The sequence below is a fragment of the Triturus cristatus genome, chromosome 5_1 (assembly GCF_964204655.1).
Source record: "Triturus cristatus chromosome 5_1, aTriCri1.1, whole genome shotgun sequence".
In the NCBI taxonomy this organism is placed as follows: domain Eukaryota; kingdom Metazoa; phylum Chordata; class Amphibia; order Caudata; family Salamandridae; genus Triturus; species Triturus cristatus.
Window position 1 is genome coordinate 364606346 of NC_140587.1, and position 25940 is coordinate 364632285.

The following is a 25940-nucleotide window of genomic DNA, read 5'->3' on the forward strand; positions in this document are numbered from 1 at the left end:
GATCTCCTACTTTTGCATTACAAAGTTAAATAAGAAATCACACATTCATTTCCAGAGTGCCCACTGAACTCCAATTTTGTCTATATTTTACTGTTCATTCAGTTGACAGGGAGCCAATTTCCTTGCTTGCACCCAGCCCCATGGTACTATTACTTTACTACAGGTAGTACTACTGAAGCAGCCTAAGCTCTATCAAAGCTCTATCAAAGCTCTATAAAGTTTTCAGTAATGAATGTAGGCACTTATTTGATGCTCTCAAATTAAGATAGTCCCTTTATTGTATGCACAGCACTTCTGAAGTAAAAGGAGAATCATTAAACAACAACACATGGGTCAATAGAGATGTTGGACCTGACCCTCTTCACACCTAAACCTTTTGCCTTTTACCCTCCACTTTTTGCTACATTCATTTTTGTTGGCTTTAGGACTGCTAACCAGTGCTAAAGTGCTTGTACTCACTCCCCTAAACATGATTTGACTTACATACACCTACTTGGCATATTTAATTTACTCATAAGTCCCCTGTAGAGTGATATACCATATACCCAGTGTTAGAAATTGGATTTCTGATTGGCTAGAGCTGGCGCCTAACCCAGGCAGAAACCACCCCTCTAGTCAGGGCAAGGGAGTTACACGCTGAAAATAACCTTTGCTCACCGCCTTGGTGGCTTGGCATGAGCAGTCAGGCTTATCCCAGAGGCAATGTATAAAGCGTTTGCGCAACACACACACACAGCAGCAACACACTAGGCACACCACTAAGCTAAACTCCACACAAGGTTATATAAAACAATAGCCTTTTTATTATCATAAACACATTAGAATCATAATCACACAATGTACACTGTGCCAACGGGCACTAGGCAATATTCACAGGGGATTATATACATGACAGGGCTAATCGGGCCACTGAAAGAACCTTTAGAAAGCACTAGTAGTAGATATGAGACACAACCAGTGATCACTGGTACACTACTGTACTTAACATTAGCACCTGCAACATAAACACATTATATCTGCATCACATTAGGTCAGAACATTGTGCATAAATCAAATTACGCATAAATATCCTAAGCATAAAACAGTATGCAATCACTGTAGGCATAAACACATTATGCATCCTCACTTAGCAAGGCACCACAGTAACACTAATAAAGTGCACACATTACAACCGCCTCAGGCATTAGGCATTGCATCATAAACATCATCACTGCACCATGGGGAATCAGAATGCCCATATCGTAAGTTTATCATACCCATAACTGTACAGTATAACACCTGTTCCCTAAGTTGGGCTCACTAGGAGGCATAACCCACAATAACGGTACTTAGTGGTGCACATTTCTCATGGAGACATCATCAGCCGTACAGTACCATAACTACTGGTAACTTGTACATATGGTGGAGCAACTACTGCTTGCTTACATGGGTTACCAGACCCCCTTCCACACTCCTCTAGTAGGCAAACTCTCCCTGGGCAATTGTTACCCTGTCCCTACTGTGCCAGGACATCCAATCCTCCTAGCCATCGAAAAGGGGGCAATAGAGTAAATCAGGAAAGATGCATATACTTCCCACGGGGGCGGGGAGACTATACTGTTTGTGTGTTGCATAAATACTTTACACATTGCCTCTAGAATAAGCCTGACTGCTTTTTGTGTCAAGTTACCCAGGGCGAAGAACATGTTAATTTTGTGACTTTTTGTGGTTCACCCTGTAAAGGATTGTGGCTGTTGCTTGAGCAGTGCTCACATCCCAGTCAACCAGTCAACCTCAACATCAAGGACGCACTGCCAAATGGCTGCACGCTAGTTCCGCTCTGCCGGTTGGGGGCATAACTTTGCTCTAAAATGCCGCTTTTGGTGACTCCTGATATGCCAGAATCATAAAAAAACAGATCGGAATCACGGCCCAACAACATACACGCAACGGATGCAAATAACTCTGTGTCAACAAGAAGTAATTCACTTCAGAAGGTGAGCCCCCCGGCGCCTCAGGCTGTATCAAGATGGCGGCAACATACGCAGCGGAATAGGAGAAAGCGAAACTGGGCTGTGTCTCCTGTGTCTGCAAACTACCGGTGCCACCGCAACTATGCCACAACTCTCCTCGCACCATTGGGGATAAAAAAGTGAGTATGATACCTGTTATGGGCATTCCTGGGGTGAACTAAGATAATTTCGGCGTAAGCAGATGGCTGCATTATCGGGGGCCGACGACACAAAATCCCTGCATTGCTGTATAATTACAGGCAATAACCCCTTAGGGCTTAAAGTAACACAAGAGACCCCTGATGTGGAGGTCCGGAGGCGTTGGAAGTTAAAGGCAACACCCAGAGACAAAGCGTTTGACATTTGGCCCATGCAGAACCTGACAGAACTTTTCAGTTACTGGTAGGTAACTTACGAAGCACCGCATCGCATAAGTGCAGATCGCACATTGCAGCACTCGCAGAGATATCGCTGGCGGCGTGCGACATGGCAGCAATGCCACAAAACAACTTTTTAACAAAACGTTCACCCCCCAAACAGTGCCCACTTACCACGATGCTCGACTACACCCTACAATTCCAATATTCAGAGGACAGTGCACGGAGTGCGTGCAATTGCAACACGAATATGGAGAAGTGAGTGTGCCCCCATTTCTTGACAAGCTCGCCTGACCTATATCACAACCCTACATTCCCTGCCTAACAGCAGATACGCAAGCAGCTAATTCTTGTGTAATTAAGGTGGATTGCGTGCATCTTCTATATTCTTGTAGGTCCCCTGCACAGAATGCGTGGTGCAATGACACTTGATGAACCCTTAGTCTGATTCATAGTAAGTGCACAGGGAGATTCACAGAAACTGAGATGGTACTCTTCTACCCCCTGCCCCCGTCCACCCGCCGTGGCTTATACCAGCACTAAAACAGATCACAAAGACCCCATGAATTTGGCAGAAAGCAGCGCGACTTTCAAGGTATCCTTGAAAAGTAACTTCGATGTCTGGATTTTGCAGATCGGGAGCGCCAAGAGGAGGATTGCGAAATCTCAAAATGGCGGCAAGCTCCACGGACTGAGTGTGAGTGCCGAGAGCGGAGAGGAGAAGGAAAACAGTGCAGCGCACGAAATTGGCAGTCGGCAGAAAGTTGACGGCCGATGGTGGAAAGGAGAGTGGAGTGAAGCCCTGAGTTGCCAACACTGGGGCTTAAGCCATCAAGGTGAGGAACGGTGAAGAAGTTCTCGATCGTGACTGACTGGGGGTGGTGATCTTTAAAGGGAGTGGAAGGAGTGAGTTTGGGCCGCAATCTGTACCCTGCCGAGCGCAGTTGGGGAAGCAGAAAGTGGAAGGTCGGTGCTGGAGCCGCCCCTAGAGACAGCGACTTGATGGAGGAGGGAGCAAGAGGCACTGAGGTATCCCAGGCTCCCGGCCCACACATTAATTGGCTGAGGAGGGCGGGAGGAGCGTGGCAACTCCGCCAAGGGGGAGAAGGTCTGACGGAGCAGAAAGAAGAAATAGTGGCCGAATGGGACATCTCTGCAATTACCGGCTCCGAAGGCAGCAGGCACCAGTAGTACTGCCTCAGACCCTTAAAGGAGAGAGTGGGAGGATTGAGAGACCCTGTTTAGAGACGCGTAATACAGGGGGCCGCAGAGACACAAAACAGAGAGGCCATGGCCCAAAGAACAGCGAAGGGAAATACAAAGGACCAAGGAGGCCCCCCTCGCGGAAGATCAGAGCTGCTGAATAGAGCGCACGCCCCAGGCAGAGGCATTAGTAAAGTGCCACGCGAGATCAGGGGAAGAAATAAGACTATAATGTGTCAAAGTGGGAACCTACGGGTCTCCCTCTCCCTCGGTCCATTGGACCTCATCCTGCCGACCCTCAGACATTGCCCCTCGGCTGGACTGCCTTATCTCTTCCCCCCCCCCAGGCCCCCGTCTCTCCTATCTCATCTCCCCCTCCCTCCCTCTCTCTACCCCTTGGATGTCTTGTTTCTCCATTCTCTCTGTAGATAAATATTATAAAATTGTTTATAGCCTAATCGTTGTGATAATAGAATCCTGAGTGAATTTTCTATCTGCAGAAACACAACTTTAACCACCAATATATGTAGTAGTTCGTTGTACTTTCTTTCACTATTTTGCGATTTTGAGCTCACTCGTTTGCATCTCTCCCTTGAGTGACTCCATAACTTATACATTTCCGTTTCTTCTATCTGTATCTCTTCCTTGTGGGACTCTACAACTTGCTGACTCCCTCCCTTTGTCTCCCGGTTCTCCATGACCCTTGCCTTTCGAGGACCCTGTCTTTTTCTGTCCTATGTTTCCCCTCTGCTGACCTGCCTGTTCCGACCCTCCTCCTAAACCCCTGTCCCTTGTGCCCTTTGACTAAGCACTCCTTCTCCCTTTGAAGGGGACAGATCCAATTTTCATACCCCAGAGTATCAGTGACCCCTCTGAGAGAGTCTACAGCACCAAGGAAGCCACTCAGTTGAGGCATGGTATGGCACCCCTTGCCAAAGCACTCTCTCTCTCCTTGTTGGGGAAGGATCCAGTAGGTAGGCCTTGGAGTCTCAGAGACCCCTCTGAGAGAGTCAACTGCGTAAAGGGAACCTCTTGCAACAGAGATGTGGGAGTAATACCATTTCCCCTGGGATCACAGCTTACCGGATCTTGGACACAGCTTTTCTCGTCTACAGGTTTGTGCCCCCTCCATCCTCCCCCTCCTCTTTCATGCTTTGTCTCTCATCCTCCCCTACCTCTTTCCCTCTTTCATTCTTTGTCCACTTTCCCTGCTCCTAGCCCCTCGCACCTGAATCTCTCCCCTTGCCTGCTTTTTTCCTTACGTATATGTCTTTATTTTTTTATTTTTTTCTCGACATAACATGTATCTATGCTGCCTAGCCCCCCTGTCCCTTGTACCGTTTGCCTAAGGACTCCTTCTCCCCTTGTTGGGGAAAGATCCAATCTTCATACTCTGGAGTCTCAGTTACCCCGCTGAGAGAGTCCACAGCATCAAGGGAGCCACTCACAGTTGAGGTTATGGTATGGCCCCCCTTGCCAAAGCACTCCCTCTTCCCTTGTTGGGGAAGGATCCAGTAGTTAGGCCTTGGAGTCTCAGAGACCCCTCTGAGAGAGTCCACTGCGTCAAGGGAGCCTCATGCAACGGAGATGTGGGAATGATTCCACTTCCCCTGGGATCACAGCTTACTGGACTTTGGACGCAGCTTTTACTCGTCCTCTGGTTTGTGCCCCCATCACCCTCCCCTCCCCTGATTTTGTAGCTTTACATTAAAATTAATGTAATATTAGGTTTGAATTTTTTTAACATGTTTAAGTCGTGTCACATTTTGCATTTTCAGTTAAAATGGATGTGAGGTTGATGATTTTCCACAAAGCTCAAAAGCTGCACTAGCTGCTACTGTTTCATTCCCCCTTCCAACCATGGAAACATTCTATCTTATCTACACAACTTCCTTTTCCTGGTGTGTTGTTTATTTTGCAGAGCACAGGATATCAGGATGTAACAAATCTTATTTGTTCCTTGATCAGATATATTATGAATGAAGATGGTTTCTAAATGTTTCCTAGTTGCAACAAAATGTAGAGTTGCAAGGTTGCTTTCGCAGAGCTTCTTAGTTGACATGTTTGAAACATTCTGGGGCCGATTCACAAAGGGCCTCAGCACTCGTGGTGGAGACCCCACAGGCGTGGCATGGGGGCCCGCACAATTGGCAGGAACTCAGCAGTAGGTAACTGCAGTATTGAGGTCCCACAACGACTGCAGGCCCTCTGCCACGAGTGCGGAGAACCTTTGTAAATCGCGCTATTAATGTGTGGGCAATTGTTCTGATGTAACATTGTGTGTTGCTGTCTCCGGATAAATTTGATGCAGTAGCTGCTAGCAGCAGTAGGAAGAAAGGTATAGTACTTAGAACACTTATAATTATCTTGCAGCCTCTGATGTGTTCAATGTGTGCACATATCACTGTCAGTTGGTATTTCTGCTACTTAACTAGACAAAAATGTGCATAAAAACCCCTGGTCTTGCCAGAGATTTTCCGATATCCTCCTGAGACTCTGTCAGTTTGTCAGAGACTTTCTGATCTACTTCCCGAGATCGGAGGCTACATTATGCATATCACTTTTAATGCGTTTCCAAGCAGCTGCATACATCATAAAGCATATGTGTTCCAGAACAGAACATTCAAAGCAAGTAAAAGGCATGAGCCCATAATAAACAACCTCTTTTGAATGCGGCTCCGAGCAGATAAGTTCATTTTCCATTTCTCTAGCGTTACGCCTGCTTAGTCTAATATTAATTAACTATACGATTTTCTTTCATTGTCTGCTAACTTTGGTACACTGTGATATATAACTTACTTAAATAATGTAGAATAATGTCCGCTTTTCCTACTTGCTGCCTCGTTGCCTGCTTGCCTCACGGGACGCTCCCGCTCCTGCCTCCCATTGCACCGATCCCTCCGCTCTCCAATTTACGGAGACCGGCGCTTCCCTTTCGTATTTTTTATTACGTCCCGCCCCTGCCGCCTCACTCTGCCCGTGTACTGCTGCCTCATTGCGAATTAGAGGAAGATACCCTGGCAACGCTCACATTACGAAATCGCGTTGCCAGGGATCTTTCCTCTACCCGAAGTCTCGCAAACAATTCTCCAGATGATCCACGTGCGAGCAAGCTTTCAGTTGCTCGCGTTTAGAGATCAGCTGGGGATTTTGAAGGACGCGCAGTTTTTTAAGCTCTCTCCTGTGCAGTCGTTTTATCCTTCCCTAACAAAACTTAAATAATTTCTAATTATCATTAAAGGGTACCATTCTTTACCATTTTGAACAAAAATATATACCAAAAAAAAAGTAGATCTAATTAATTAAAGGTATTTCCCTTTAACATTAATTTCATAAAATATAAATAAATAAATAAATAAATACAAATAAATAATCGATAATAAAAATATAAAAAAAGAGAGAAATTATAACCTTTGATTTAAAATCACTTTAATTTTTATTCAATTTTAATAACAATTAAGATCTAAGGCGTACAGACATAATGTCTGACATAGACTCCGATGAGGCCAGCTTGCCTATCCCTAATATGGATAACAAAGCCTTTAAGAGCATCATTCACAACTAAATTAGATCTTGCATGCTGGAGACTCTATCTAAAGTCATGCCTCACAAGAGGTCACTGCCTATCGTGGTGGACGATACCAGCGATACACAAAATAGCATTTCTAATGATCTCACTGAATCAAGGGGGAAAGGAAGTAAAACGAATAAAAACATTGATTATTTGACCCCCAAGAGCACTTCAGGAGTTCAAAACTCCTCTACCTTCATGGGAGGTCACCGCACCTCGAATACATCGGATGTCCTTGGCGGCATGACTTATAAAGGTGTCCTTAGCGGCACACAATTTATGGGTGTCCCTAGCGGCACAAACTACCCTAGTGCTCAAAGTATTTTCATGAGAGATGATGATGACTCATTAAATGATGATGACTCAGACCTTTTCGACAAATACGTCTTGGACTTAGACAATGATGATGAGGAATTTTACAATCAACCATTGGAGGATGAACTCCCCTCTACCTCCAAAGACGTAATCTTAGATCCCTCAGGAGAAGAGATGTTCTCTCCCCTTAATATCAAACACCCTCGTAGCTCTGAATGGTACCCTCCAGAACATGTGAGTACATTTATTAAGAAGTGGTTAAGAAACCCTTTGGAGAGAGAAACCCGTAACTTATTGAGAGCAGAATGCTCTAGGCCCTGTATTGATGATAAAGTATGTCAGACCCCTAATCTCGATCCCAAACTAATTAAATACCTCTTCAAACTCAGAAGGGATCCAAGAAAAGGTATGGAGAGTTCCCTTAAAGGTTGCCAGGATCGCGTCTTAGACATCTTAAGCCCCCTACCTAGGATAATCGACTCTGCAGAAGATAGCCACACTAATGGCACCCCCCTGGACACCGAGGCAATTAGAGGTTGGTCACAAAGAGCCTTAACCCTCCTGGACAACGCAAACGCTAGCCTAAACTCTGAAAGGAGAAGGGTGGTCCTCACCAAAATTAGCCCGAAATTAGGTGACCTAGCTAATAAAGAACCCTCAGCCAATCCTAGATGCCTACTTTACGGAGAGGATCTCATCAAGACCCTTGGCAAATATGTTATGACCTTTACGGCTTTGGACGAGGCACACCAAAACATGAAAAGGGTGTTCAAGAATAATCTTTTTGGCAGGGCCAGAAGACGGGGCCTACCTTCCGGCCACTTCAACCGGAGGCCATACCCAAGAAACAGAGGATTTGGGAGAGGCTATCAACCGTCTAATCCTCCCCAATTTTACCCGCAAAGAGGAAGAGGTCCACGCTCCAGAGGCTTCAGAGGAAGAGGTATCTCCAGCAACATTAATTCCCAAAGTGAGTACAAATTTTCTTTCTCCCCCACCCTTCCTTTCGCCGAAAGTCGGTGGCAGACTCAGATATTTCTATCAGAATTGGAAGTTGATCACTCAAGATCCTTGGGTATTGAATACTGTAAAAGGGGTTACAATAGATTTCATTCAGACTCCGATTCAATCTTCTTTCCCCAGAGAAATCCCTCTCAACCTAGATCAAGAGAAAATAATAGAAGAAGAGATACACTCTATGCTTCAGAAGGGTGCGATTATAGAAGTTCCTTTGGAAATGCTAACCTTCTTAAGTACTCTTTTCCTCGTAATGAAAAAGGACAAAGGCTGGAGACTGGTCATAAACCTAAGAGAACTCAAGAAATATCTCGTCTACAGACATTTCAAGATGGAAGGCATCCATCTTCTCAGAGACTTATTACTGGAAGGGGACTGGCTAGTCAAGTTAGACCTAAAAGACGCCTACTTCACCATCCCTATGGCCAAACATAACCAACCCTTTCTCCAGTTTATCTGGAAGAATCACCTCTTCCAGTTCCAAGCCCTCCCCTTCGGCCTCACCTCCACCCCATGGTGTTTCACCAAGGTAATGGGATTTATCGTCTCTTCCCTAAGAGAAAAGGGAATTTGTCTAATCATTTACCTAGACGACATCCACATCCTTTCACAAGACAATGCTCAACTCCTTCGGGACTTGAAGTCTGTAATAGATCTTCTAGAGAACCTTGGCTTCATTATAAACAAAGAGAAATCGACATTATCTCCCTCAAGATCCCTGGAATTCCTGGGCTTTACTATAGATACTACGAAGTGCCTTCTCTTACTCCCACCGAAGAAAATTTCAAAAATCAGGAAGGAAATAAGACACGTCCTGAAACAAGGAAAATTATCCTTAAGAGAACTCGCCAGACTTCCAGGTCTCCTTTCTTCCTCCATTCAAGCTATCTTTCCGGGCCCTCTGAATTATCGAGCTCTCCAAAGATTAAAAGGGAGAGCTTTAAGAACTGGTCTTTGGTACGGGGACCTCATTTCTCTAGACCAGGAAGCCAGATTGGAACTCACTTGGTGGCTAGACAACCTGGATGCCTGGAATGGCAGGGCAATATTTGGTTCTACACCAGAATTTATTCTAGAATCAGACGCGAGCCTTCATGGCTGGGGAGCCTGCCTCGTAAACCAAAACACTGGCGGAGTTTGGTCTCGAGAGGAATCTTCTCACCAAATAAACTATCTAGAACTCACTGCCGGTCTCTATGCCCTCATGAGTTTTAAACAGTCTCTTCAGGGCAGATCTGTGATTTTAAAGATGGACAATATGTCCGCTGTTGCTTATATAAACCGCCTCGGAGGAACGAAATCTGTGGATCTTTTGAATTTAGCCAAAAAACTCTGGATGTTCTGCCACGAACACAAGATCGCACTGAAAGCAGAATATCTTCCAGGAGAAACCAATCTTTCCGCAGATTGGAACTCGCGATTCCTCTTAGACCGCAGCGATTGGAAATTAAACATTTCAGTTTTCAAATCCCTCAACAAATTTTGGGGTCCTCTAGATTTAGATGGTTTCCAAGCAGCTGCATACATCATAAAGCATATGTGTTCCAGAACAGAACATTCAAAGCAAGTAAAAGGCATGAGCCCATAATAAACAACCTCTTTTGAATGCGGCTCCGAGCAGATAAGTTCATTTTCCATTTCTCTAGCGTTACGCCTGCTTAGTCTAATATTAATTAACTATACGATTTTCTTTCATTGTCTGCTAACTTTGGTACACTGTGATATATAACTTACTTAAATAATGTAGAATAATGTCCGCTTTTCCTACTTGCTGCCTCGTTGCCTGCTTGCCTCACGGGACGCTCCCGCTCCTGCCTCCCATTGCACCGATCCCTCCGCTCTCCAATTTACGGAGACCGGCGCTTCCCTTTCGTATTTTTTATTACATCCCGCCCCTGCCGCCTCACTCTGCCCGTGTACTGCTGCCTCATTGCGAATTAGAGGAAGATACCCTGGCAACGCTCACATTACGAAATCGCGTTGCCAGGGATCTTTCCTCTACCCGAAGTCTCGCAAACAATTCTCCAGATGATCCACGTGCGAGCAAGCTTTCAGTTGCTCGCGTTTAGAGATCAGCTGGGGATTTTGAAGGACGCGCAGTTTTTTAAGCTCTCTCCTGTGCAGTCGTTTTATCCTTCCCTAACAAAACTTAAATAATTTCTAATTATCATTAAAGGGTACCATTCTTTACCATTTTGAACAAAAATATATACCAAAAAAAAAGTAGATCTAATTAATTAAAGGTATTTCCCTTTAACATTAATTTCATAAAATATAAATAAATAAATAAATAAATACAAATAAATAATCGATAATAAAAATATAAAAAAAGAGAGAAATTATAACCTTTGATTTAAAATCACTTTAATTTTTATTCAATTTTAATAACAATTAAGATCTAAGGCGTACAGACATAATGTCTGACATAGACTCCGATGAGGCCAGCTTGCCTATCCCTAATATGGATAACAAAGCCTTTAAGAGCATCATTCACAACTAAATTAGATCTTGCATGCTGGAGACTCTATCTAAAGTCATGCCTCACAAGAGGTCACTGCCTATCGTGGTGGACGATACCAGCGATACACAAAATAGCATTTCTAATGATCTCACTGAATCAAGGGGGAAAGGAAGTAAAACGAATAAAAACATTGATTATTTGACCCCCAAGAGCACTTCAGGAGTTCAAAACTCCTCTACCTTCATGGGAGGTCACCGCACCTCGAATACATCGGATGTCCTTGGCGGCATGACTTATAAAGGTGTCCTTAGCGGCACACAATTTATGGGTGTCCCTAGCGGCACAAACTACCCTAGTGCTCAAAGTATTTTCATGAGAGATGATGATGACTCATTAAATGATGATGACTCAGACCTTTTCGACAAATACGTCTTGGACTTAGACAATGATGATGAGGAATTTTACAATCAACCATTGGAGGATGAACTCCCCTCTACCTCCAAAGACGTAATCTTAGATCCCTCAGGAGAAGAGATGTTCTCTCCCCTTAATATCAAACACCCTCGTAGCTCTGAATGGTACCCTCCAGAACATGTGAGTACATTTATTAAGAAGTGGTTAAGAAACCCTTTGGAGAGAGAAACCCGTAACTTATTGAGAGCAGAATGCTCTAGGCCCTGTATTGATGATAAAGTATGTCAGACCCCTAATCTCGATCCCAAACTAATTAAATACCTCTTCAAACTCAGAAGGGATCCAAGAAAAGGTATGGAGAGTTCCCTTAAAGGTTGCCAGGATCGCGTCTTAGACATCTTAAGCCCCCTACCTAGGATAATCGACTCTGCAGAAGATAGCCACACTAATGGCACCCCCCTGGACACCGAGGCAATTAGAGGTTGGTCACAAAGAGCCTTAACCCTCCTGGACAACGCAAACGCTAGCCTAAACTCTGAAAGGAGAAGGGTGGTCCTCACCAAAATTAGCCCGAAATTAGGTGACCTAGCTAATAAAGAACCCTCAGCCAATCCTAGATGCCTACTTTACGGAGAGGATCTCATCAAGACCCTTGGCAAATATGTTATGACCTTTACGGCTTTGGACGAGGCACACCAAAACATGAAAAGGGTGTTCAAGAATAATCTTTTTGGCAGGGCCAGAAGACGGGGCCTACCTTCCGGCCACTTCAACCGGAGGCCATACCCAAGAAACAGAGGATTTGGGAGAGGCTATCAACCGTCTAATCCTCCCCAATTTTACCCGCAAAGAGGAAGAGGTCCACGCTCCAGAGGCTTCAGAGGAAGAGGTATCTCCAGCAACATTAATTCCCAAAGTGAGTACAAATTTTCTTTCTCCCCCACCCTTCCTTTCGCCGAAAGTCGGTGGCAGACTCAGATATTTCTATCAGAATTGGAAGTTGATCACTCAAGATCCTTGGGTATTGAATACTGTAAAAGGGGTTACAATAGATTTCATTCAGACTCCGATTCAATCTTCTTTCCCCAGAGAAATCCCTCTCAACCTAGATCAAGAGAAAATAATAGAAGAAGAGATACACTCTATGCTTCAGAAGGGTGCGATTATAGAAGTTCCTTTGGAAATGCTAACCTTCTTAAGTACTCTTTTCCTCGTAATGAAAAAGGACAAAGGCTGGAGACTGGTCATAAACCTAAGAGAACTCAAGAAATATCTCGTCTACAGACATTTCAAGATGGAAGGCATCCATCTTCTCAGAGACTTATTACTGGAAGGGGACTGGCTAGTCAAGTTAGACCTAAAAGACGCCTACTTCACCATCCCTATGGCCAAACATAACCAACCCTTTCTCCAGTTTATCTGGAAGAATCACCTCTTCCAGTTCCAAGCCCTCCCCTTCGGCCTCACCTCCACCCCATGGTGTTTCACCAAGGTAATGGGATTTATCGTCTCTTCCCTAAGAGAAAAGGGAATTTGTCTAATCATTTACCTAGACGACATCCACATCCTTTCACAAGACAATGCTCAACTCCTTCGGGACTTGAAGTCTGTAATAGATCTTCTAGAGAACCTTGGCTTCATTATAAACAAAGAGAAATCGACATTATCTCCCTCAAGATCCCTGGAATTCCTGGGCTTTACTATAGATACTACGAAGTGCCTTCTCTTACTCCCACCGAAGAAAATTTCAAAAATCAGGAAGGAAATAAGACACGTCCTGAAACAAGGAAAATTATCCTTAAGAGAACTCGCCAGACTTCCAGGTCTCCTTTCTTCCTCCATTCAAGCTATCTTTCCGGGCCCTCTGAATTATCGAGCTCTCCAAAGATTAAAAGGGAGAGCTTTAAGAACTGGTCTTTGGTACGGGGACCTCATTTCTCTAGACCAGGAAGCCAGATTGGAACTCACTTGGTGGCTAGACAACCTGGATGCCTGGAATGGCAGGGCAATATTTGGTTCTACACCAGAATTTATTCTAGAATCAGACGCGAGCCTTCATGGCTGGGGAGCCTGCCTCGTAAACCAAAACACTGGCGGAGTTTGGTCTCGAGAGGAATCTTCTCACCAAATAAACTATCTAGAACTCACTGCCGGTCTCTATGCCCTCATGAGTTTTAAACAGTCTCTTCAGGGCAGATCTGTGATTTTAAAGATGGACAATATGTCCGCTGTTGCTTATATAAACCGCCTCGGAGGAACGAAATCTGTGGATCTTTTGAATTTAGCCAAAAAACTCTGGATGTTCTGCCACGAACACAAGATCGCACTGAAAGCAGAATATCTTCCAGGAGAAACCAATCTTTCCGCAGATTGGAACTCGCGATTCCTCTTAGACCGCAGCGATTGGAAATTAAACATTTCAGTTTTCAAATCCCTCAACAAATTTTGGGGTCCTCTAGATTTAGATATCTTTGCGAGCAGACTAACCTTCCAACTAGTCAATTACTTCAGCTGGATGCCCGACCTGGGTGCTCTAGCAGTGAATGCCTTCCTTCAATGCTGGAAGGGGACCAATGCATACGCTTTTCCCTCATTCTCAATGATCCAGAGAGTCCTTCAGAAAGTGAGACAACAACAATGCTCCACAGTTCTAGTAACTCCCTTCTGGCCATCTCAAGCATGGTTCCCCACGGCCTTGGAACTAGCTTACGACCTCCCCTTCCTAATTTCTCCCCTACCAGACCTTCTTACAGACACAGACGGTCTAACTCACCCACTGGTTCAAGCAGGGACTTTGACCCTTTTTGCCTGGAGAGTGTCAGGAGATCCAACCTACTCTCAAAAATGTTGTCATCTGCTGCAACTCTGCTCAGTGAATCCTGGGCCCCCGGCACACATTACAGATACAACAGCATTTGGAAATCATGGTCACGTCGGTGCTTGGAATGGAACTTGGATCCTGTGGAAGCACCTATCGCTGAACTTTCTCGTTGAACAATTCGACCGAGGCCTCAGCTATAGATCAATTAATTATTACAGGTCCGCTATTTCCGCAGGTCATTCTCTGGTCAATGGTAAGACGGTTGGTAAAAACCCCATTATTTGTAGAGTCCTCAAAAGCATTAGACTCAGGAGACCTCCCAAACTAAGATACCAATCACTCTGGGACGTTAATCTAATTCTTGATCTTTTTTCAAGCTGGCCCGATAATATTCACCTCAATAGAAAAAACCTCTCTATGAAACTGGCCACTCTACTTTGCCTAATTTCTTGTCGCAGGGTCTCTGACGTTAAAGCTCTGGAGATCTCTTCTAGGTCCTATAACATGTTCAGAGTCAAATTCGAACTTTATAAAAGAACCAAGACTATGTCCGATTCTATTTTCTATCCTCGCTTCGATTTATGCAAAAAACTTTGCGTAGTCGACTGTATGAAAGAATATGACCGCAGAATGAATCCTCTTCGTCCTCCTGGTGTTAGCCAACTTCTCATTTCTTTTGTTAAACTGCACAAAGCTGTATCCTCTTCTTCTATCTCTAGATGGGTCAAAATTGTAATGAATTTAGCTGGCATCGATCTGAACCTGTTCCATGCTCATTCGATCAGAGGTGCTATGGCCAGCAAGTCTTTCTGGTCTGGTGGTAAGTTGGATGATATTCTTAAAGCTGCCGACTGGTCTAATGCTAGCACCTTTACTCAGCATTACTGCAAACCAATTACTCACATGTCTGATGTAGTTTTACATGGCTACCAACATGCATAATGTAGCCTCCGATCTTGTAATGAAATTGCGATTCTCCTATTAACATGACAAGAGAATCTGAATTTCATTAAAGACTCGGAGGCTGACATTATCCCACCCACCCTTTCCCCTGAGACCTTAATAATACTCTCTGTTCATTTAATGTTATTCTTGTATTCTATTACTAAATTTGTTTATTATAACATATTTACAGTTCTAACTTTCTATTGTGTCTTTTATCATTTTACCTAACTCGCATTTCTTCTCCCCTTTCAGGAATGCCTTGTTTACACAAGCAATATTTTACACTTTACTTTCTATTTTGGAGATTTTACCTACTTATCTTTTCCTTTCTTTCAGATAATCTCTCGTGAACTGATCCGCACATCCATCGCTCTCTCCGTTCTTCACATTCTTCGTTTGGTGTTGACTTAATGGACTGTTTGAAAGACCTTTTCAACGACTTCTTCAACGTTAGATGACCTTTCCTATTTTACGCCACATTCAAAAGAGGCTGTTCATTATGGGCTCATGCCTTTTACTTGCTTTGAATGTTCTGTTCTGGAACACATATGCTTTATGATGTATGCGACTGATTGGAGACGCATTAAAAGTGATATGCATAATGTCAGCCTCCGAGTCTTTAATGAAATCCAGATTCTCTTGTCATGTTAATAGGAGAATCGCAATTTTTCTGTATTAATGTATTAATGGGAATTTGGGATTTCTTTGAATATGTATTCTGCAATACAACGTTTTTATAACAACTGATTTATTCTGTATTGCTTATTCTAAATTCTGTAATGAGAGCTTTAAAAAATGTCCATGGGCTAAAAGTCAGTAATTGAGTGATCTAGATTACTTGTTCTATAAATGTTATTTTGATTGATACTATTTTGATTGATACTATGTTTAGAGCAGTGGTAAATCTATGTTTAGATCTAGGGTATTGGAGCATAATTATTTCAGGTAATTCTGGGTGTGCCAAAATATTCCGGGTACAGTGAATATTTTTGCTGGCTTAGATGCTTTGGGTACTTTGCCACTGCTGATCAGTGTCAAAGTGCAATTGCTCCCTGTGGAAAGTGTTACTATGATTGGTTATCCATTATCGGCATATTTGATTTACTGCTAAGTCCCTAGTACAGTGCACTGTGTGTCCCCAGGGTCTTTAAATCAAATGCTACTAGTGGGCCTGCAGAACTGATTGTGCCGCCCACATGAGTAACCCTGTGAATGTATCTCAGACCTGCCACTGCAAAGCTTGCGAGAGCAATTTTAAACTGTCCTGTCAACTTGGCAAGTGCACCCACTTGCCAGGCCCTATCCCTCCCTTTTCTTACATGTAAGGCACCCCTTAGGTTGGCCCCGGGTATCCCCATAGGCAGGGTGCAGTGCATGTGAAAGGTAGGACATGTACTGGTGTGTGTGACATGTCCTGATAGTGAAATACTACCAAATGTATTTTTTGCTATTGAAAGGCTATCTGTCCCATGGGTTTATATGGGAGTTACTTTGTAACATCTTACAAGTATAACTTTCCATTGGGACAAGATGGAGAAATCGAGTTTAGGCTCTCTGAACTCAGAATTTAATAACACATCTTTTTAGGGAGATGGTTTTTAAATTGTGTGTTTGAAAATGACACTTTTATAAAGTAAATGAATTTACACGCCGCTCAATGCAGGACAATCTTTTAATTATTAGCTCCTGAACTCCAGCACCAGCCGGTCTCACTCGGTCCTCGCCGATGTCCTTCCGGACGCGGCCCTTCTATTTTCTACTAATCGCCGACCCCAGACGGACCTTTTTACTGATTCAACCTCCTTCGTTCTGGCTATGCCGATGTCACATTTGACACGGCTTTCTACGCAATGCCAGCACCACCTTAACCAAGCCAACCCGGTCCTGAAGATGATCCTTAGTCACTGGATCGAAACGTCGTCGACCTGTCAGCGCAATTGATGGCGCTTACCTCATGTGGTTCAAAAAGAAACTATTTACCAATTACCTAAAAAGATTGTGAATTATTCATCTGAACCACAATTTTCACTGTTTATATTTTCACTAATATGCGCCGTTCCTTGCTGATATCACATTGTCACTTGCGTCGCCACCCGTTGTGTCATGAACACAATTGAGCACCAAGTACAATTCGGGTTGTTCACGCAAATTTTCTTTGCCCGCATTGCTGTCACAACTGTAACTTTCTTTTTCTTTTGTCTAAATTTGTTTCTAAATATATGATGCCATGTGCACATTCTTCTAAAAAAAACTACAGAGAGTCTCCTTTTCTTTCATGTAATGTCTTGCACATGCCTGCCTAACTGTCCTGCTTAATACCAGTTGAGAAATTGTTGCTTATTTCACGTATGTACCCAAATCTCAACGTGATTTATGGGTTTTGCTCCTGTTGTTTAATACAAAACTTTTATAAAGTAGGCATTTTCTTCCTTAACCATTCATGTACCTATGCAGTTGGTGTATTCGCTGTCTAGTTTTGGAGTGACAGGGGCTGGGGATGTGCATTCACTGTAGACAGTCTCAAGAGGGGTTGAGGTGTGTCCTGCCTTTCCTGGGTGACTCATAGTTGGGCTGAATAGGCCTGGGTTGCATTTAAAGTTGTGGGAGGAGTTTCACTCGCACCTGAATAGGCTGTGTCTCCTTTGCACAATGATGTCTCCACCTACTGTCGAGGAGTACTGCCCCTTTGCTGTGTGTTGCTTTGCTGTGTTCGCCTGCAGTACTTACTTCTGCATAGGAGAGGACAAAGACTCAAACTTTGCTGTGAACCTGCTTGAAGAAGAATCTCCAAGGGCTTGTGTGTGCTTTACTTCTGTTCTGAAGTCTCACAACCACAAAACACCACCTGCAACCCACTGACCTGTACCTGGACTCCTTTATTGACTCCTGTATTCAAAAGGGTGCCAATTCCAGTTTCTGGGCCTTGAGAATTGTGTGGTGAGTCCTGCAAAGCCAGAAAAGCATCTCCAACGCCGTCAGTGATGCTGCCAGTGATGCTGCGTCCTGCACCAAGGCCAGGGGCACCACTTGTGAAGTGCACAATGCACCGCCCCACCTGTACTGCTGTTTCGACGCCCTTCAATGCCTGCCGACGCCTGCTGTTATCTGCCTTCCGGACGCCAGCACTTATTCCGGAGTCGACATCACCAGCGCTTGCATCACTTTATCGCGGAGACGATAACCACAGAGGGTGACTTCACCAGCTCTCCAACGTTGCATTGGTTCACTGGAACAGACTGCTCACCACCCACTCTGCCTAACTTCCCCTGTTCTGGATCCGACACCTCACCTCCTCATGGACCTGAAGTCTCGCCTCCTCCGTAACAACTGAGATCCGGCCTCGCCTCGGCACTTATGCCTCACCTCCATGACACCGTGAATTCGTTTCCAAGGTACTGTTGTTTGGGGGTCCGTATGACTTTGTGTCTGACTCCGTGCACCTCACGGTCTGCGCCGTACTTTGGATTTATGCCTATCATGATGTTGGAGCGATTTTTTTCTACAAGTGCTATTTTTGAAGTAACTGTTTTTAAAGTCATATTTTTATTCATGTATGTTGGATTTTTGGCGTTATGGTCTTGTTTTGTTTATATAAAGATACTTTCTTTTTCTAAACTGGTGTGGTGTCCATTTGTGGTCTTTTCTGTGTTACTTTGTGTTTGGGTACAAATACTTTACACATTGCCTTTGAGATAAGCCTGTCGGCTCATGACAAGCTACCAAGGGGGTGAGCAGTGCTTATCTAAAGTGTGTAATTCCCTTATTCTGACTAGAAGCAAGGGTTCCTACTTGGACACAGGTCCTTACCTCTGCCAAATGAGGCCCACATTTCTAACATGAAGAAAAAAGTAGTAAATGCAACAGAACATGAGCAGGAGTATCATCAGTTGTTCGCCTTCTGTTTCTGTTCTCTTGAGGTAGGCACTTACCCACAAAATTGCTCTAAATTACAAAAGGTGGAATAATCACATAATTGTCACAGATTTTCAAACACACAAAATTACCAAAATTACCCTGATTGCTCCGGCATAATACATTTTTCACCCAGGCCTACTATAGAGCTATCATTCAAACAGTGTCAGGATAGGCTGTTAGTTGTCATTTGATCATTTGATCTTTGGCTAGAATTTTAGACTGGCTGAAGGAACCAAGATGAAGGGGGTGTGTGTGGACATCAATTTGTTATCAGGCTGGAGTAAGAAGGCATTATGTTTTTGATAGAATTCCAATGAGGCCGTGACAACTCAAAGAAGTAAAACAGATATGACGACTTGGAGAAGGGAGAAGGCATGCGTGTGTCTACTTTTTTTACTAGACTAGATAAGGCCCACAGTTCTCTCAGAAGGGTCTTTAGAGGGAGATTTTCTCACATGGCCGGAGGAAGAGGACATTTCTCTGGCCCTAGGATTTAATAAGTTTCATCATTAGAGACAAGGATGATGCAATTTTATAAAATTCCAGTCCACAACACTGGATTCTTTCCACATAGAGGAAGATCTGGGAGAGGTAGCCAGTGAAGAGGAAGATCTCATAACTGGGGGTCAAGGTAAGTACAAAGATGATTTTTTGTTTTACCCCTTTGAAGGTGGGGAGTCATTTAAGCACGTCTTAAAACATGGAATTACTTGACAACGGATCATAGGGTCTTTAAGTGGGGTTATGTAATAGATTTTTTTTTTAAAACCTTTGTCAGTCTCGGGTTTCAAGTGAGATACTTTTTAAAAAAAAATCAAATGATGCTAGTGGATTAAGTGAATCAGAAAATGTTGAAGAAGGGTCCAATAGAGAAAGTACTGGAAGACCCAAAGTGTTTTGTAAGCAACATTTTCACAGTAAAAAAGAAGGGTGATGGACGGCACCCCATGATAAAGCTAAGAGATTTTAATTGGTTTGTTGTCTAAAGGCATTAAAAGATGGAAGGGAAGATAAGTTGGTGAAATTGGATCCAAAGGATGATAATTTCACTATTCCATTGTTGAAGAGAGGTCAGAAGCTTCTTCACTTCAAGTGGCCAATTACTTATAACATACTGTTTGCCTTCCTCTTGGTTTAGTGTCAGCTTTAAAAAAACATTGACATTTACAAGTTATAGTTAAGTTAGGGTACAAAGTATATTTCAGTGTTTTTATAAGTCTAAAACATTATGTTGTTACTGAACATTTTACCTTTTAAAATAAAGTTACCTTGACGCCTTTGTTTTTTTTCAGTGAACTTCTAGGTTTTTAATTACTATATGTAAATCTGACCCCCCCACAGACAGCCAACACCACACTGAACACGGCCTTTGGCTGTGAGCAGTGGTGGGTTGGCCACAAGGGCTGGCCTGTAGCTAGGCGCTTTTGCCAACCCATGTAAAGGCAACCATCCCCCACTGTGCAGGGCAAACATTCGTGCATGGCGCGGGCCTATGGCAGGCCCTGCAGCCAATCTCCTGCATGCAGCCAACCACACGCTGCGCACTGCCTTTGGCCCTGCACAATGGGGCTTTGGCCAAAAGGTCTGGCCTGTGGCCAGGTCCTATGGCCATACCCCCAAGGCAGCCAACCCGAAACTGCGCACAACCCTCGGCCATTTGTGGTGGGGGTTGGTCACAGGGCCTGGTCCTGGTCCTGGGGAGCTCATTTGCTAGGCTTTTGTTCAAAAGAGGAGGGGGTCGGGTGTGCCCCCCTCATTGAACCTATCATGGCCCTGGGGACCCCACCCCCCAGGGCCTATATATTTTAAATGGGAGGGAGGTGCATGGCCCCCCTCCCCAACCCTCCTTAATCCATGTGGACCCCATACCCCAGGGCATGATTTATTTTAAAGGGGAGGGGCCACCTGGCACCCTCTTCCCAGCCTTTTTAGGCCCTGGGACCCCATCCCTTAGGGCCATTTCTCTAATTGAAGGGGAAGGCAGCTGTATGGCCTCCTCCCAGAGCCTTACAACATCCCAGGGACCCCATCCTTCAGGGACACTATCAAAATTAAAGGGGCCACATAGCCACCCCTCTCTGAAACTTGCAAGGCCTGGAGATCCAACATCTGGGGCCCACTCTTATTTTTAGAGGGAGGTGGTGCATGTGGTGCCCCTGCCTGGGCTAATTTTAGCCCTGGGGACCCCATCCCTGGGACCCAGTAAACTGTTTAGGGCAGAGGGGCATGCGGTCCCCCTCCCCAGTGTGCTTTTGACCCTGGAGGCCCCATCCCTCGGGCCCGCCGCTGTGAAAGATGGGTGCCCTGGGAATCCACCATAGACTCATTGGGACTGGTTGAGGTGTTGACAGCCAATCAGATATCAGCATGAGATCTGTTGAGATCCTCGAAGGCTCTGCGTCCCTAGATATACAAATTTTGAGCATTAACTGCCCAAAAACTACTGAGCAGATTTACATCAAACTACAAAAAGCACTCTTTCTGGACCTTTCTGACAAATTTGGTGTAAATCCAATCTGTGGTTTAGGCTGTACCTGTGTGTAAAGTTCCAAAAGGAATATGAATGGGGAAAATGTATTTTGGGACCCCCCTTTTTTCTTAGCCCCCATTTGACAGATCACCCCAAAACTGTCCATGTGCATACTAGGCCAAAAGGAGACCTTTTTGGACAAATTTTGTGGAGATTCATTAAATGGTGTCAAAGTTATTAGTAACAGAATAAATGCATTTCCTATGGACACACAATCCTAACTATATTAATATCAGAGGATTAACCAAAGAGGAACTTGGACAAATACCCAGGAAATCCAAAAGGTTCAGAATGTATCAATATAGGTAAAAACCAAGATGTACTAAAATACAAAAACAAAGAAATCATAAAGTATTGTTAAGGGAGGAGACTGAGTCAAGAACAAGATAAGGCAATAATAAATTTGAGTCAACATGAACTTATAAAAGAAGAGACGGACGTTTTTAAACTTGTATTGTCATTCTGCCTGACAACAAAAGTGATTATGTACAGACTAGGATAGATCTTTTCAAGTTTGTGAGAAAATTAATTTTGAGGAAAGTAAATATGTTGAGTGTGCAAATTACCTTAGGAAACAGTTTGAGAGACAGATATTTTAATAGTGGGGGATCTGGAGGCTCCTTATGAGTAGAATGTGAAATGAACAAAATAGCGTCAGGAAACTGAAATTGAGATACTTCTCTGTGAGAAATTGGGTTGGTGGTTGAGGGGGGTATGAGCCCTTCTCAAGCAACAGCCACAATCCCGGCCAGGGTGAAAAACAAAAAGTCACTAAAATAACCAGTGCTTAACCCTCTGATAGTTTGGCAGAAATGTATTCAGGCTTAGCTTAAATGCAATGTGTAAAGTATTTATGCAGCATTCAAACAGTAATACAGTGAAAACAACACCAGAAAAATTCCACACCAATTTAGAAAAATAGAGTAGAATTTAATAAATAAAATAACACCAAAAATCCAATTAGTAGAACCGGAGATATGCAAGTTTACAGATTTAAGTAAAAATAGTGCCTAAAAGCACAAAGCACCAACTATGCTTACCTGGTTGAGCTGGACTCTGACAAAGTCACTAGTTCAGATTGACCGTGATAGGACTAGGTTAGGCCAGCTGAGAATTGTACCTTATGTCCTTGATGTGTGACATTGTGCCAAACAGTGGGGGTTCCGAGGAACGATACAGGGTCCTGCGTTGAGATATGTCGCGCAGCGTCAGTCCTGATGAGTGATGCAGGGTCCGACGTTGAGTTGAGTTGTGCTGCATCAGTCCTGATGAGGAGATGCGAGGTCTGTATCGAGTTGTGTTGCGCTGCATCGGATCAGATGGGGGCACAGCTGGGCTGGCAGTGCACCTTTATTCCCACTTCCAAGGGTCCAGGGCTGGGGAGGGCTCCAGTTGTGGGGAATTAGGACTCAAAGCAGGTAGAGTTAAGGTGCAGGGTTCAAGGGTTTTGGAGCTTGTTGTGTCACCGTAGTTTGGAAAAGGAGGCCAGCCAAGTAGCCATTGGAGTCAACCATGTGGTCCTGGATTCAAGGTGCAGGTCTGGTGCTTATTCCTCAGGAAGTGGAGCAGCATAGCACTCCTTCTTTCAGTAGAGAGGCAGGGCAGCAGAGCAGTCCTTCATGCAGCAGAATGGCAGGGCTGTAGACCAGTCCTTCTTCTGAGTCTTCCACAGGCCCAGAAGTGATCTGGAGAGTTGGTTCTCAGAGTCCAATATTTATACCGGGTTCCCACCTTGAATTGGAAAAAGCTTCTGGAGTTTTCCCATTAAAGAGGTGTCTAGAATTTCCTGACTTCCTGCCCTGGTCCCATTTTGTCTGGGGGCACAATAGGCAAGTTTGTGAGTGTGCTGGGCAGTCCCTCTGAAGTGCAAGTGGTGACAGCCCCACTCCACATCAAGCCAGGATGGCCCATCCTTTCAACAATCAGAAGAAATACACAAAGGCCAACTACATCTAGTCATATGGACCAGGAATAGGCGGCAAGCACCAAATGGTTCAGGACAAGAAAATGTTAACTTTCGAAATGTAGCAATTTCAGAATTGTGACTTAAAACCATTAAAGAGAGTTTCACATTACAATTCCTCAGAATGTACACATGACTTTCCTCTCTGCTTCCAATCAAAAGTTAGCACTTCTGAGAGGTAATAAGGTAACCCAAAGTTATCCCATGAGAGAAGTATGCCTTGCAAGAGCGAAAAATGGATTTGAGTTTTTTACTATAAGGACATATGAAACTGAAAAGTACATGTCCAACTTTTGAAATAAACTGTCCCATGGGCAGTTCAGGGCCTACCCATGGGTGACTTAGTTGTATCGAAAAGAAAGGTTTAGACCTGGCAAAAGGTTTATTATACCAAGTTGAATTGACAGTTAAAACTGCACCTATCAGCTAAGTTTATAGTGCTAATTAAGTGGATGGCAAAACGAATGCAGAAGGTCTGCTAGTAGCATTTAATTTTTAAGCCCTGGGTACATGTAGATCCACATTACTAGTGAGTGACAAATACATTAAATGTGCCTGTTGGGTGTAAGCCACTTTTACGATGTTTAAAGAGGAGAAAACCAGCACTTTAGCCCTAGTAAGCGGTGGTAAGGTGTGCAGAGTCCTAAGGCAAACAAAAACTAATTCAGCAAAAACAGGAGCAGTGAAGGCAAAGGGTCTGAAGATGATCCTGCAGAGAGGACCAAGTCCAACAATTCCACAGACACCACGTGAAAAATATTCTCACATTTAATGGGGTGATTAGCAAGGATTCTAATTTATTGAGGCATAAGGGGAACCAGTATACTAAGAGACATAATATGACACTTGTCCGATAGAAAGCTCTAAATGCACTCAAACAGGACAATGACATAAGGGGGACAATGTTATAATGATGTTCAGGAAACAATATGAAACAGAGGCACTTAGACAACAAGATAATTATACATGTTATCAACATAGTAATAAAGTGGAGTAAAATGGTACTGTTTTATGATTTCATATTATGTTGAATTTATGTAAAAACAAAGGTCTACTTGACTATGAGGAAATTCTGTTCCAGAAACATGATAGTCCCCAGATACCCACCTTTTATCATCAACCAAAAGTGATCAAAAGTATGGTGAACTTGCCAGGACATCCTATTGTACCCTCACAAATGAACCTATTGGAGAACACATCCATCTATACAGAAGATTACCTTTTCCCTTTTGTTAACGATTTGAGCTCATATATCAGGGATACAATAGACTTTGTGAGGAAATTCAAAGGCATACAGTGGGAAGCTGATGTTATCATGATTAAACAAGACATTTGGGGCCTTATTCACAAAGGAAAACTTATACTTTACTGTGTGTTTACAAGTTCTTGCAATTCACACAGGAAACGTACAAGTAGTATCTTTACGACTGCCTATCATTTTATGAGCAGAGTCTTCTCCGCAACACGTGCAAAGACTCCGCGCTCATAAAGATATTACTCACAAGATTCATTAGTGAATTACAAAAAATCATAAACTAACACTAAAGTGCAAGCTTTCCTTTGTGAATCAGGACCTAAGTGTCTCAACACAAGTATTTCACATCAAGACAGGATTAGAGCATGTGAATGTTTTTTGCAGGTGAGATCTTTGAAGTATTACTAACATAATGAAATACTGCTGACAATGCTGACCTTCTGTCTCACAGAGAACATTTCCTTTTTGGGGGGAGGTTATATAAACAAAAGAGAAGAAGTGCAATGGTCATTTGCTTCGCCCCGCTGCTACACAAATATTTGGTTGGATGGTGGGAGAAGCAGGGGGACTGGGTAAGCAGCAATGAAATCTGTCTGGTCACATCTGATATTATGGGTGAAAGTCATAGATGAACTTTTTATTACATGGAAAGGCACTGAAACACAAGCGACAGATTCAATTAAACAACTGAAAGATAACAAGCAGAATCTAGAATTGACAGGGACTATGAGCGAGCACTAAACAGGTAAATTTTCTAGATGTGACATTCAAAAGTAATATGATTTGCTGTAGCCTTTTCAGGAAACCAACTGAATGGCAACAGTATCTTAAATAGTACCAATAACCATCGTACAAACCTCAAATGGAGCATCCTTTTTGAAGAATTATGCTGTATTAAGGTTGAACAAAATGTAATGAATGAGGTCAGGTTTATTGCAACCTTCGTGTTGAGGAAACATTGGGACATAATATTGGCAGACAATATTATAAGACCTACTCTGCAACCCATCCTCCATTTTACATTTAGGAGGTTAAAATCCTTAAAGGAAAATCTGGTAAGAAGCCACCATACTTCTAAAAGCCATGAGGCTATAAATGGGTTTGAGGCAAGGTTTTATCCCTGCATGCAATGCAAGATATTCAAATTCAGCAAGAAAAAGCT

At 43.5% G+C, this 25940-nt stretch overlaps 1 protein-coding gene across 2 annotated transcripts in view; it reads right to left on the minus strand.

Moving 5' to 3' along the window:
• Positions 1-25940, minus strand: part of LOC146830894 (fibrocystin-L-like) — a 1907335-nt gene that overhangs the window by 1440728 nt on the left and 440667 nt on the right. The window lies entirely within an intron of this gene.